Source organism: Gigantopelta aegis, chromosome 3 (genome assembly GCF_016097555.1).
Source record: "Gigantopelta aegis isolate Gae_Host chromosome 3, Gae_host_genome, whole genome shotgun sequence".
In the NCBI taxonomy this organism is placed as follows: domain Eukaryota; kingdom Metazoa; phylum Mollusca; class Gastropoda; order Neomphalida; family Peltospiridae; genus Gigantopelta; species Gigantopelta aegis.
This window is the reverse complement of record NC_054701.1, coordinates 13,413,577-13,422,679: the sequence shown is the minus strand read 5'-3', so window position 1 is coordinate 13,422,679 and position 9,103 is coordinate 13,413,577. Positions and strand designations below refer to the sequence as shown.

The window sequence follows — 9,103 nt, the reverse complement described above, 5'->3', positions numbered from 1 at the left end:
AACCAAAAGGAGAACAACTAAAACCACACTGTTAAAATGGGAAGATGTGTGTTTACATTAAGTCAAAGTTTCAAGTGTCGTTAGAAATTGTTTGTTGATATGTTGTTTCATGTTTTAATGATCATTATATGATCAAATATGTAGATATTCTTTTCGAATTGCCACGTTAGTAGTTTGTTAAAGTGACTGGTTCGTAGAAATAGTTTAAAGGAAAGATTGGTAACTTTAATAATTGTTTTCGGTCATCTATTTATAATAGCACTAATTTGAACCTTTTAAATAAATCTACAGAATGTTGGAAGGAATGTGCCATTAATATATGTTAACGTGGTGTTCAATATAACTCAATAGGTAGATAGGTAACTAGTTTAACGTGCTCATATACCACTAGGGTTTCGAACACGCCACTCAATAGAGAAGAACTGGCAAAGTTGTGCGTTTAACAAGTGATATGTAACGAACCTTTCGGATGCTGGTTAAAATACCCTAAAACGTACTAACATTGTCGTTTATGATATTTTACAGTTGGGTTTTTTAGCATTGTTATAACTCTGTATACAATTTTAATTTGCCCAAAGTTAGATAGTTATATAAATAGATTTGGATATTATATTATGAAAGATCCGTTGCATATAACAGGTGATGGACCTTCAACATGTTAAGTAAATTGCAAAAATGTCAATACATCACCTACACTATTGCAGACGTGTTCAGTTATAATCATGTTGCCATCAGATTAGCAGTAGTAATCCATATTACTGATTATTTTTGTTTTACAAATTAAAATAGTATGGTGGGGTTTTCTAACAAACTTTACGATATGTCTTGTTCACTAGAAAGCGTGAACCGCAAAGGACATTTCATGCAAAATCATTATGTACACAGGCACGGCGAAAGCAAGTAGACATGGGGGGGGGGGGGGGGGGGGGGGCGGTGGGCTGAATGAGATCGAGGGCGCAAAGTTTCTAAGGTTCAGGCTCCCCCGTAAAATTTTCAAAACTAGATGTCCTGAAATGCTATTCCCTACATTATACAAGTAAAATTTATCTCTACCTTACAATTTACAACGGTGTTCTAATATATTCAGTTCGACTTCTTAACAGGTTTCACAACAAATATACTTATATTTTTAAAATTTATAACACAATTGTTTTTAGAGTAACGGACATTTCATATGCACTAAAACACATGAAAGGGTAATCATTTTCAACAACGTTTCCAGTGAAAAGTACTTTGATGATGTTAAAACCCAAATAGATTTATATTCCTCGTATGCTGTAAATTGTATTACAGTCGTCATTTTCGTATTTAGAACACCTTTATTTTACATAAATTTTGACAGACAGACAGACATTTTATTAAGGTCTCACCTTAAGTACACAATAATAAAATGCAATTTAAAATAGAGTATGAAAGTAGGCCTACATAAGCCATTTCTGACAGGAACTATGAGAGACTATCAATAGATATCAATAGATACAAATATAAAAATGAACGTACATATATATATATATATATATACATACATACAAACATAGATACATATATATATATATATATATATGCATACATAACACAAATAAAAGATACATATACATAAACGTTTCAAACTATTATGATCAAATTTGTATTATAAATAATATTAATAAATTACAAATAATAATAATAATAATAATAATAATAAAGGACGCATAATCACATATAAATTAAGAATACTATAAAAGAGTTCAGCGACGTATTAAGATTAAAACATTTAATGGTGAAATGCACACGACTGGTATATCAAAGGCCATGGTATGTGCATGCTATGTTGTCTGTGAGATGGTGCATATAAAAGATGCCTTGCTACTAATGGTAAAATGCAGCGGTTTTCCCCTCTAAGACAACGTGTCAAAATTACCAACTGTTTGACATCCAATAGCCGATGATTAATTAATCAATGTGCTCTAGTGGTGTTGTTAAACAATAACAAACTTTAACTGTCTGGTCCTAATAGTGAAGAGAAACCAATATATGGCCAGTACTGGACAGCTACCGATAGATAATGAAGAGGTATTTGATGTGTTTGAACGTAGACAGGACAGTATACACTACATTCTTCAAATGATGTACAAATCATGGAGAACTGGCTGGTCCATAGAGGTCGGTCGATCCTGTGACCCATCGCACTCCAACCAAGAGATCTACGAGAGAGCTACATACCGCCCTCAGTACCTTTATTGAAGGAAGGAAGGAAACGTTTTATTTAACGACGCACTCAACACATTTTATTTACGGTTATATGCGTCAGATATATGGTTACGGACAACACAGGTATTGAGAGAGGAAACCCGCTGTCGCCACTTCATGGGCTACTCTTCTCGATTAGCAGCAAGAGATGTTTTATATGCACCATCCCACAGACAGGATAGTACATACCACAGCCTTTGTTACAGCAGTTATAGAGCACTGGCTGAAACGAGCAATAGCTCAATGGGTCCACCGACAGGGATCTATCCTAGACCGATCGCGCATCTAGCGAACGTTTTACCACTGGGCTACGTCTCGCCCCTACCTTTATTGAATTTACGGATCTATATAGTCTGTCTGTTTTGTTTAACAACACCACTAGAGCACGCTGATGTATTAATTAACTGTTATTGGATATCCGACACCGGCCTCAGTGGCGTCGAGGTTAAGCCATCGGACATAAGGCTGGTAGGTACTGGGTTCGCAGCCCGGTACTGGCTCCCACCCAGAGCGAGTTTTAACGACTCAATGAATAGGTATAAGACCACTACACCCTCTTTTCTCTCACTAACAACAAACCTACTGTCCTGGACAGACGGCTCAGATAGCTGAGGCGTATGTGCCCAGCATAGCGTGCTTGAACTTTAATTGGATATAAGCACTAAAATAATTTATAAGAAGAAGAATGATGTTAGACATTTGATAATTCTGAAACAGTCGCAGAAAATCTGATTCAATTTGCAGCAAGGGATCTTTTATATACACATTTTTACCACAGGCAAAAAGCATATATACCACGACCTTTGATATACCAGTCGTTGAACGGGCAAAACGTCCAGACAATATGTCCACCGAAGGGATTCGATCCTTTGACTCAAGTACCTCAGACGAGTGCTCAACCCACTGAGCTAAATCCTGCTAGGCCTATTCGTAGCCGAATGTAGCTTTTTCTTCACTGTAGACACGCCAGTAGATTTAGGGAGTTAAACAGAACAGCCGTTTTGGTCACATGGCTGATAAATTTTACTTGGAACACAAGAGTGCTCAGAAACTAATCAAAGGTGTGAACAGGCGTCAGGTGAACTGACAGTAATTAACACACCTGACATCGGTTTGCAGGTAAGAATCTGAAGCAAGTGAAATTTGGACATCTATAAGTGATTTGTTTTGTTTAATCTGAAGGGTTTGACGATAACTCCGGCGACAAGGTTATTTCCGGTGTGTGTGTTGTGAAAACGTGTTAATTACCACAAACTGTCTTTGTTGTTAGCCGACGCGTACACCTGTAAAGGGTTGTTTCTGAAATTGATGTACCTGACTGATGGAAAGTTAAGTACTATTTAATTAAGTGTAATAATGGCAGTTGAGTGGACTGGACAGGACTGGCGAAATCATCAATTAAAGGAGCATTATGAGATGGGATAGATTATTATAAGCTGGTTTCGACAGTGTGCATGGGTACACGGTGTTGAAGAGGTCCAGGGGCTCTCTGCTCATGATATATGAGGGGTTTCGAAAGCCTACGGCAATGGTCATACCACTTTCTGGGCTAGGAATGTTTTTTTCTCTAACTATGGTGCTCGCATAGTATAGATCTCATCATATACATTGCTTTCATGGCCTACCAACTTTTAATTGCTTCTGATGCTCCTGTATACAACTTCGATTTAAGTAGTTGCATGTATGATGTAGACGCCCAACAAAATTTTCTGGATCTCTGTCTGGTGTGCGTGTGTGTATGTGCGTGCGTGCGATCATACGTGTGTGTAATGCATGCATGCATGTGTGGATCCAGGTGGTTGAAGGGGTCTGAACCCCAACAAGACTTCCCAACATTCCAGCATTCAGGCTTTGGTTTAGGGTTAGGGTTAATGATAGTATTAGCATGCATGCTGGAACATTCGGAAGTCTTTCGGGAGTTCACACTCCACACCGAATGTCAAAGCTCATAGAAAACCAGTGTTTGACATATGAATATAATTAGGCCTATAGCAAGTTGTCAAAAATGGTCCTAACTCGAAAACCATAGTATTTTAATTGGGGGGTAATTAAAAACAAAACTGCTGCTGCAATCCAGGCCAATGACACATAGGTTACACATGTTTATGTTTATACAAGTTTACCTAAATTGTTTGGCATCTTATATCTGATGTGTATTTTGTACTGCTGTGAAGAAATAATAAAATATATATTTGAAAAACAAAAGCGCAATACAATATCTCATTAGTTACATTGTATTCTAGCATCATAATGAATATTATCGCGTTGTATATATACCATATTTCCTCTAATAAGCACAGGGCCTCAAATAAGCGCCGGCCTCCAGTAAGTGCTGGGTCTGTAACACTTTGCAACAAAATAAATGCCAGGCCTCCAATAAACGTCGGATAAGACTGATTACTCCTTGGCATAATACAGTTCGAAATTAAAGTTTAATAATTAGATTTTCTTTGCGTCTATACACTTTACGGCAATCTGATTGGTCCAGAGGTGCTTACTTTTTTTCGTTCGATGAACCCAAACAAATTAAGCCACGCCTACTACACCCCCCCCCCCCATGACTCGCACTACTTTTGTGCAACAAGCTGAATTATTCTGGCAACAATCATATTTAGATATTTTGAAGAAAACACACATGAAAGCTACAAAAAATGTATACGATAAATTAATGGAAAATGCTATAGCAGAGTAGACATATATGGATCTATAAGCATTGATTAAAAAAAAAACACAACAGAAAAACCTCTTCGCTAATCATGACATGAGACTCGTCGTTGGCCAAAGAAATCATGTAGGAAACTTCACGCCTGTAACTTACTTTTAAGCGATGTTCAACAGCTGTTGGCGAAAATTAAATGGTTCCATCGACAGCATAAATGTTAGACACAATCCCTTCATTCACTTTCATAAAATACAAACTAAACACGAATAGGACAATTCCTTCCAATATAACTAAATGATCCGTAAAAAATGCACAGCAGCTAGAGGAAATGATGTCATTTACAAGAAATCACCTGATTCAAATAATAATGAATGAACGTTCGCATTCTTACGCGACATAAGTATCAATGAAGTTTACACAAACAATACTACAGCCGTATTTAAAGCTAAACAAAATAAATTCAGTTATGTATGGTTAAAGTATGCATATAAATTTAATTATAAGATTTGACCGCAATTATTTTTTGGTTCATGCAAGTATGAACCAAAAAAATGACGTGCATACAATGTGCACATCGGTTTTTCGGTTCATACTTGCATGAACCAAAAAATAATTGCGGTCAATTCTTAAATAAATAAATAAAATTGTACGTTTGTAGTTTTTAACTTTAATTTCAAAAATTTGTGTGAAAAAATAAAGGCCAGGTCTCCAATAAGCGTCAGTCTCCATTGAATACGTACAAAATTATTTGAAGACAAAATCCAGCTTGGGTTTCTTACAGATATTAAGACGATCAGAAACACATGGAATATACAGACACTGATATTCTAAACAAAAAATATATTTAATATGTAAGTTTAATCGTAGAAATATGTTATTAGTTGGAAACATCTTACAATGCAGCAAACTCAAGAATGTCCCTTTAAGTCACACGGACAATAGTTCGCCTTGGTAACTGCATAGTTCAGTTTTCAGAAGAGAGTACACATATAACATTCTCTTGAAATTTCAAATAAAAACAAGTCATTATGTCAGCAGTTTATACAATGTTACATAAATTATTAAAATGAACAAAGTAAAGATTATAGTTGATAACAAGTGAGTGTAACAACACTGAGCATACACATCAGCCATTTTCTGTTAGTATGGTTAGCTTAAATTTTTTATTAAACAAAGATAATTTATAAGTGAGGTTGAAGATCATGTAATATCCTGATCGGATGGAGGAAGACTGCCTTTATTGTTTATAATCCATATTAGTTGACGTTGACTAATGAAGATGCCATTCTTTGACCGTAAACCCTCTCCCGAGAAATACTTTTGTATCAGTAGCTGCCCTGTGCTGTTCCATACAAGATTTGTGGCAATCTACCAGTGCTGCAGTTTTTAAACAAAATAAATAAACCCTGAAAATTAAGTGTTTGTTGTCATTTTTTTGTTAGGTTTCATAATGCTGGACAAGATTTTTTTAATAGACTTTATACATTTCAATGCTTAAAATGCTTAATGTCAATAATACAGTTTTATGTAGCAGTAATTTATCACAAAATACAAGTTCTGAACATAGAAATTACATTAGCTTCAGAACTGGGCAGTATATTGTTCAGTATTGGTAGCAAATCTCAAAATATTGACAAATATTTCCCGCCATTTAGTAAAGTATTAAAAATAAATTTGACAAACGCAAAATGGATGAAAAGAAGAGCGGATGGACATTGTTCTACCTCCGTAGAAAAATAGGCATATGTACTTTGTGTCAACGGAAAGTATGAAATTAGCCTTAACTCAGTCATGCATTTGAAGCAGAGTATACTGAAAATATGGCTCGATATCGGTATAGGTAACGTACCAATATTGAGGTAAATTGCCTCAAAAATACTAATACCGATACTGAACCTGAAATTTCAATACCACCCAGCTCTAGTTAGCTTCCGTGATTCAGTGTTTGTCTGTTTTTTTTGTAGTTTATGTTGTTTGGAAACTACAGTGGTAGGCTGTCAAAAATCTTGTAGCCAGCTGTTGTGGAGATACAGTAATTCTGAATATAATGGACATCAAGATTATGACCCGTTTTAGACTTGTCACAGGCGCATGTGCAGGAATTTTAGCAAGGGGATGGGGTGTCTAGACTGGATTATTGCAATGTTTACAGGGGTGGGTGGGTTAAACAATGTTCTTGTGGAAAACATATTGAAAAAAAAGAATATTTACTTGGGCATTGACCCCCAAACCTGTAAAGCACAGCACCTGTAACTTGTCAGGGGGCATAACATGCACATATTTATTCCCATCACTTGCAGTATCCTAGGGAGTTATTTCCCTTTGCATTGTCATTTCCACTCTGTAGGGAAAGTGGTCAATATTTTCACTCCTGTTCTCAAGTAAATTATTTTATTTTAGGTTTAAGGTTAGCTTATGTGCATGAGTTCTGTAACGTATATTGCATATAAATGGGGAAACAAATATATTGTATTTCATGTTTGTGGAGCTTCATTATTTTATGTACCATTTTGAATCTTCTGTTTTAACTTGTATAGGTGCAGAATCTGTCAGTTGGTGGATTGAATACCCTTGTTGGACCCATTGTGTTTTTCCCATCCCAATCAATGGCCCATGACTGGTATATCAAACACTGTGGTATGTACTGTCCTGTTCATGGGAAAGTACATATAAAAGTATGTTGGCTCCTGACAGAAAATTGTAGCATGTTTCCTATGATGACTGTCAGAATTATCAAATGTATGACATCCATTAACCAGTGATTAAATTAATATTAATGTCAAAATACATGCATGCTTTGTAATGTTATAGATGGCTTAATGAATGCAGTGTCTGGAAGCTTATGGGTTCAAATCATGGCCTAAGAAAAATCTGGATTTGAGAGAGGGAAAATACTGAAGTAATTGTGATTTTCATCATTTGTTGGGACTGTGAAATGGTGGTTGAAGTTAGAGTGAGGGGAGCAGATTTCTTCAGACTACTCGGATGTTTTCAACGTAATATTATAGCCTTTCACAACAATAGTTGGCAGCGCCACTGAAACATTTGTAGCATTATTGAATATGCATGGCATTATTATCATCATTGAGTATCTGCTTTGTTATTATTTTCCTAAGTTTCCACTGCAAGATGATCTCAATTTCAAGGGCTGAATTTTGCCCCACTGTGGCCTGTCCTTATAAAACGTTTCAAGTTTAGACACCATGCAATTTGTATGGCATTGCCATGACATTTAGGTTTCAGGACCCATATTCACAAAACATCGTAAGCCTAGTTTTACATGTAAACGTAAATCTATGACAGAAGAGCTATTCACGAAACATAAACATAAGTTATGTGTAAAGTTGGACGTTTTGTTGGATTTTTTTTCAATTTCTCCGGTGAGAGAGTTAAATCATAAGATTTACATCCAAGTAAGTTATGTGTACATTTACGACCGTCTTTGAGAATAAGGTGCTTCTTGCACATGAACGTAAATCTACGGCAGACGTAAGTGCTAGTCGTAGACGTAACTTTACACCATTTTGTGAATATGGGTCCAGACTATTGCGTTTGAGGGTGGGATGTAGACTGGTCTATTGTCGGTGGGCCCATTGGGCTATTTCTCCTTCTAGCAAGTGTACCACAACTGGGATATCAAAGGCTGTCGTATGTGCTATCCTGTCTGTGGGATGGTACATATAAAAGATCCCTTGCTACAAATTGAAAAAGTGTAGTGGGTTTCCTCTAAGACTGCATGTCAAAATAACCAAATGTTCCAATAGATGATGATTAATACATCAATGTGCTCTAGTAGTGTTGTTAAACAAAACAAACTTGTAACTATTGCTCTTGAGTCTAGACTCAAAAGTTAATAAACAAGAGGCTAGCTGTACCCTATTTGGCACCATAGTACATGTATTTTATCAGTAATATTACTACTGTTCATGTTTTTTTGTCTTTTCAAACATGTAATAATCTGCTTCACTGTCTGAATGAATGGGGATTCCATACACAAAGTGTGTAGTGGGCTATGATGGCCGTCCAGCCTACCCTTGATCTAGCATTGTGCTGGAGCATTATCTCCCCTTCATTCTCAAGTGTCTTGGCCATTGTCTGGTGATGAGACTGCCGGCCCCTATACACAAAGTGACAAAGATGGCAAATATATCACCATGGTGTCGCACAATATGGACACACTGTAACGTTTTTATTCACTCGGGCGTGATGCCA

The 9,103-nt window shown here is 36.4% G+C and overlaps 1 protein-coding gene across 1 annotated transcript in view; it reads left to right on the top strand.

The window, feature by feature from the left end:
- Positions 1-3,224: 3,224 nt before the first annotated feature.
- Positions 3,225-9,103, top strand: part of LOC121367543 (dystroglycan-like) — a 130,602-nt gene continuing 124,723 nt past the window's right edge. Inside the window, exon 1 of the mRNA XM_041491776.1 lies at positions 3,225-3,348. The gene's annotated coding sequence lies outside the window, so the exon portion shown is untranslated. The remainder of the gene's footprint in view (positions 3,349-9,103) is intronic.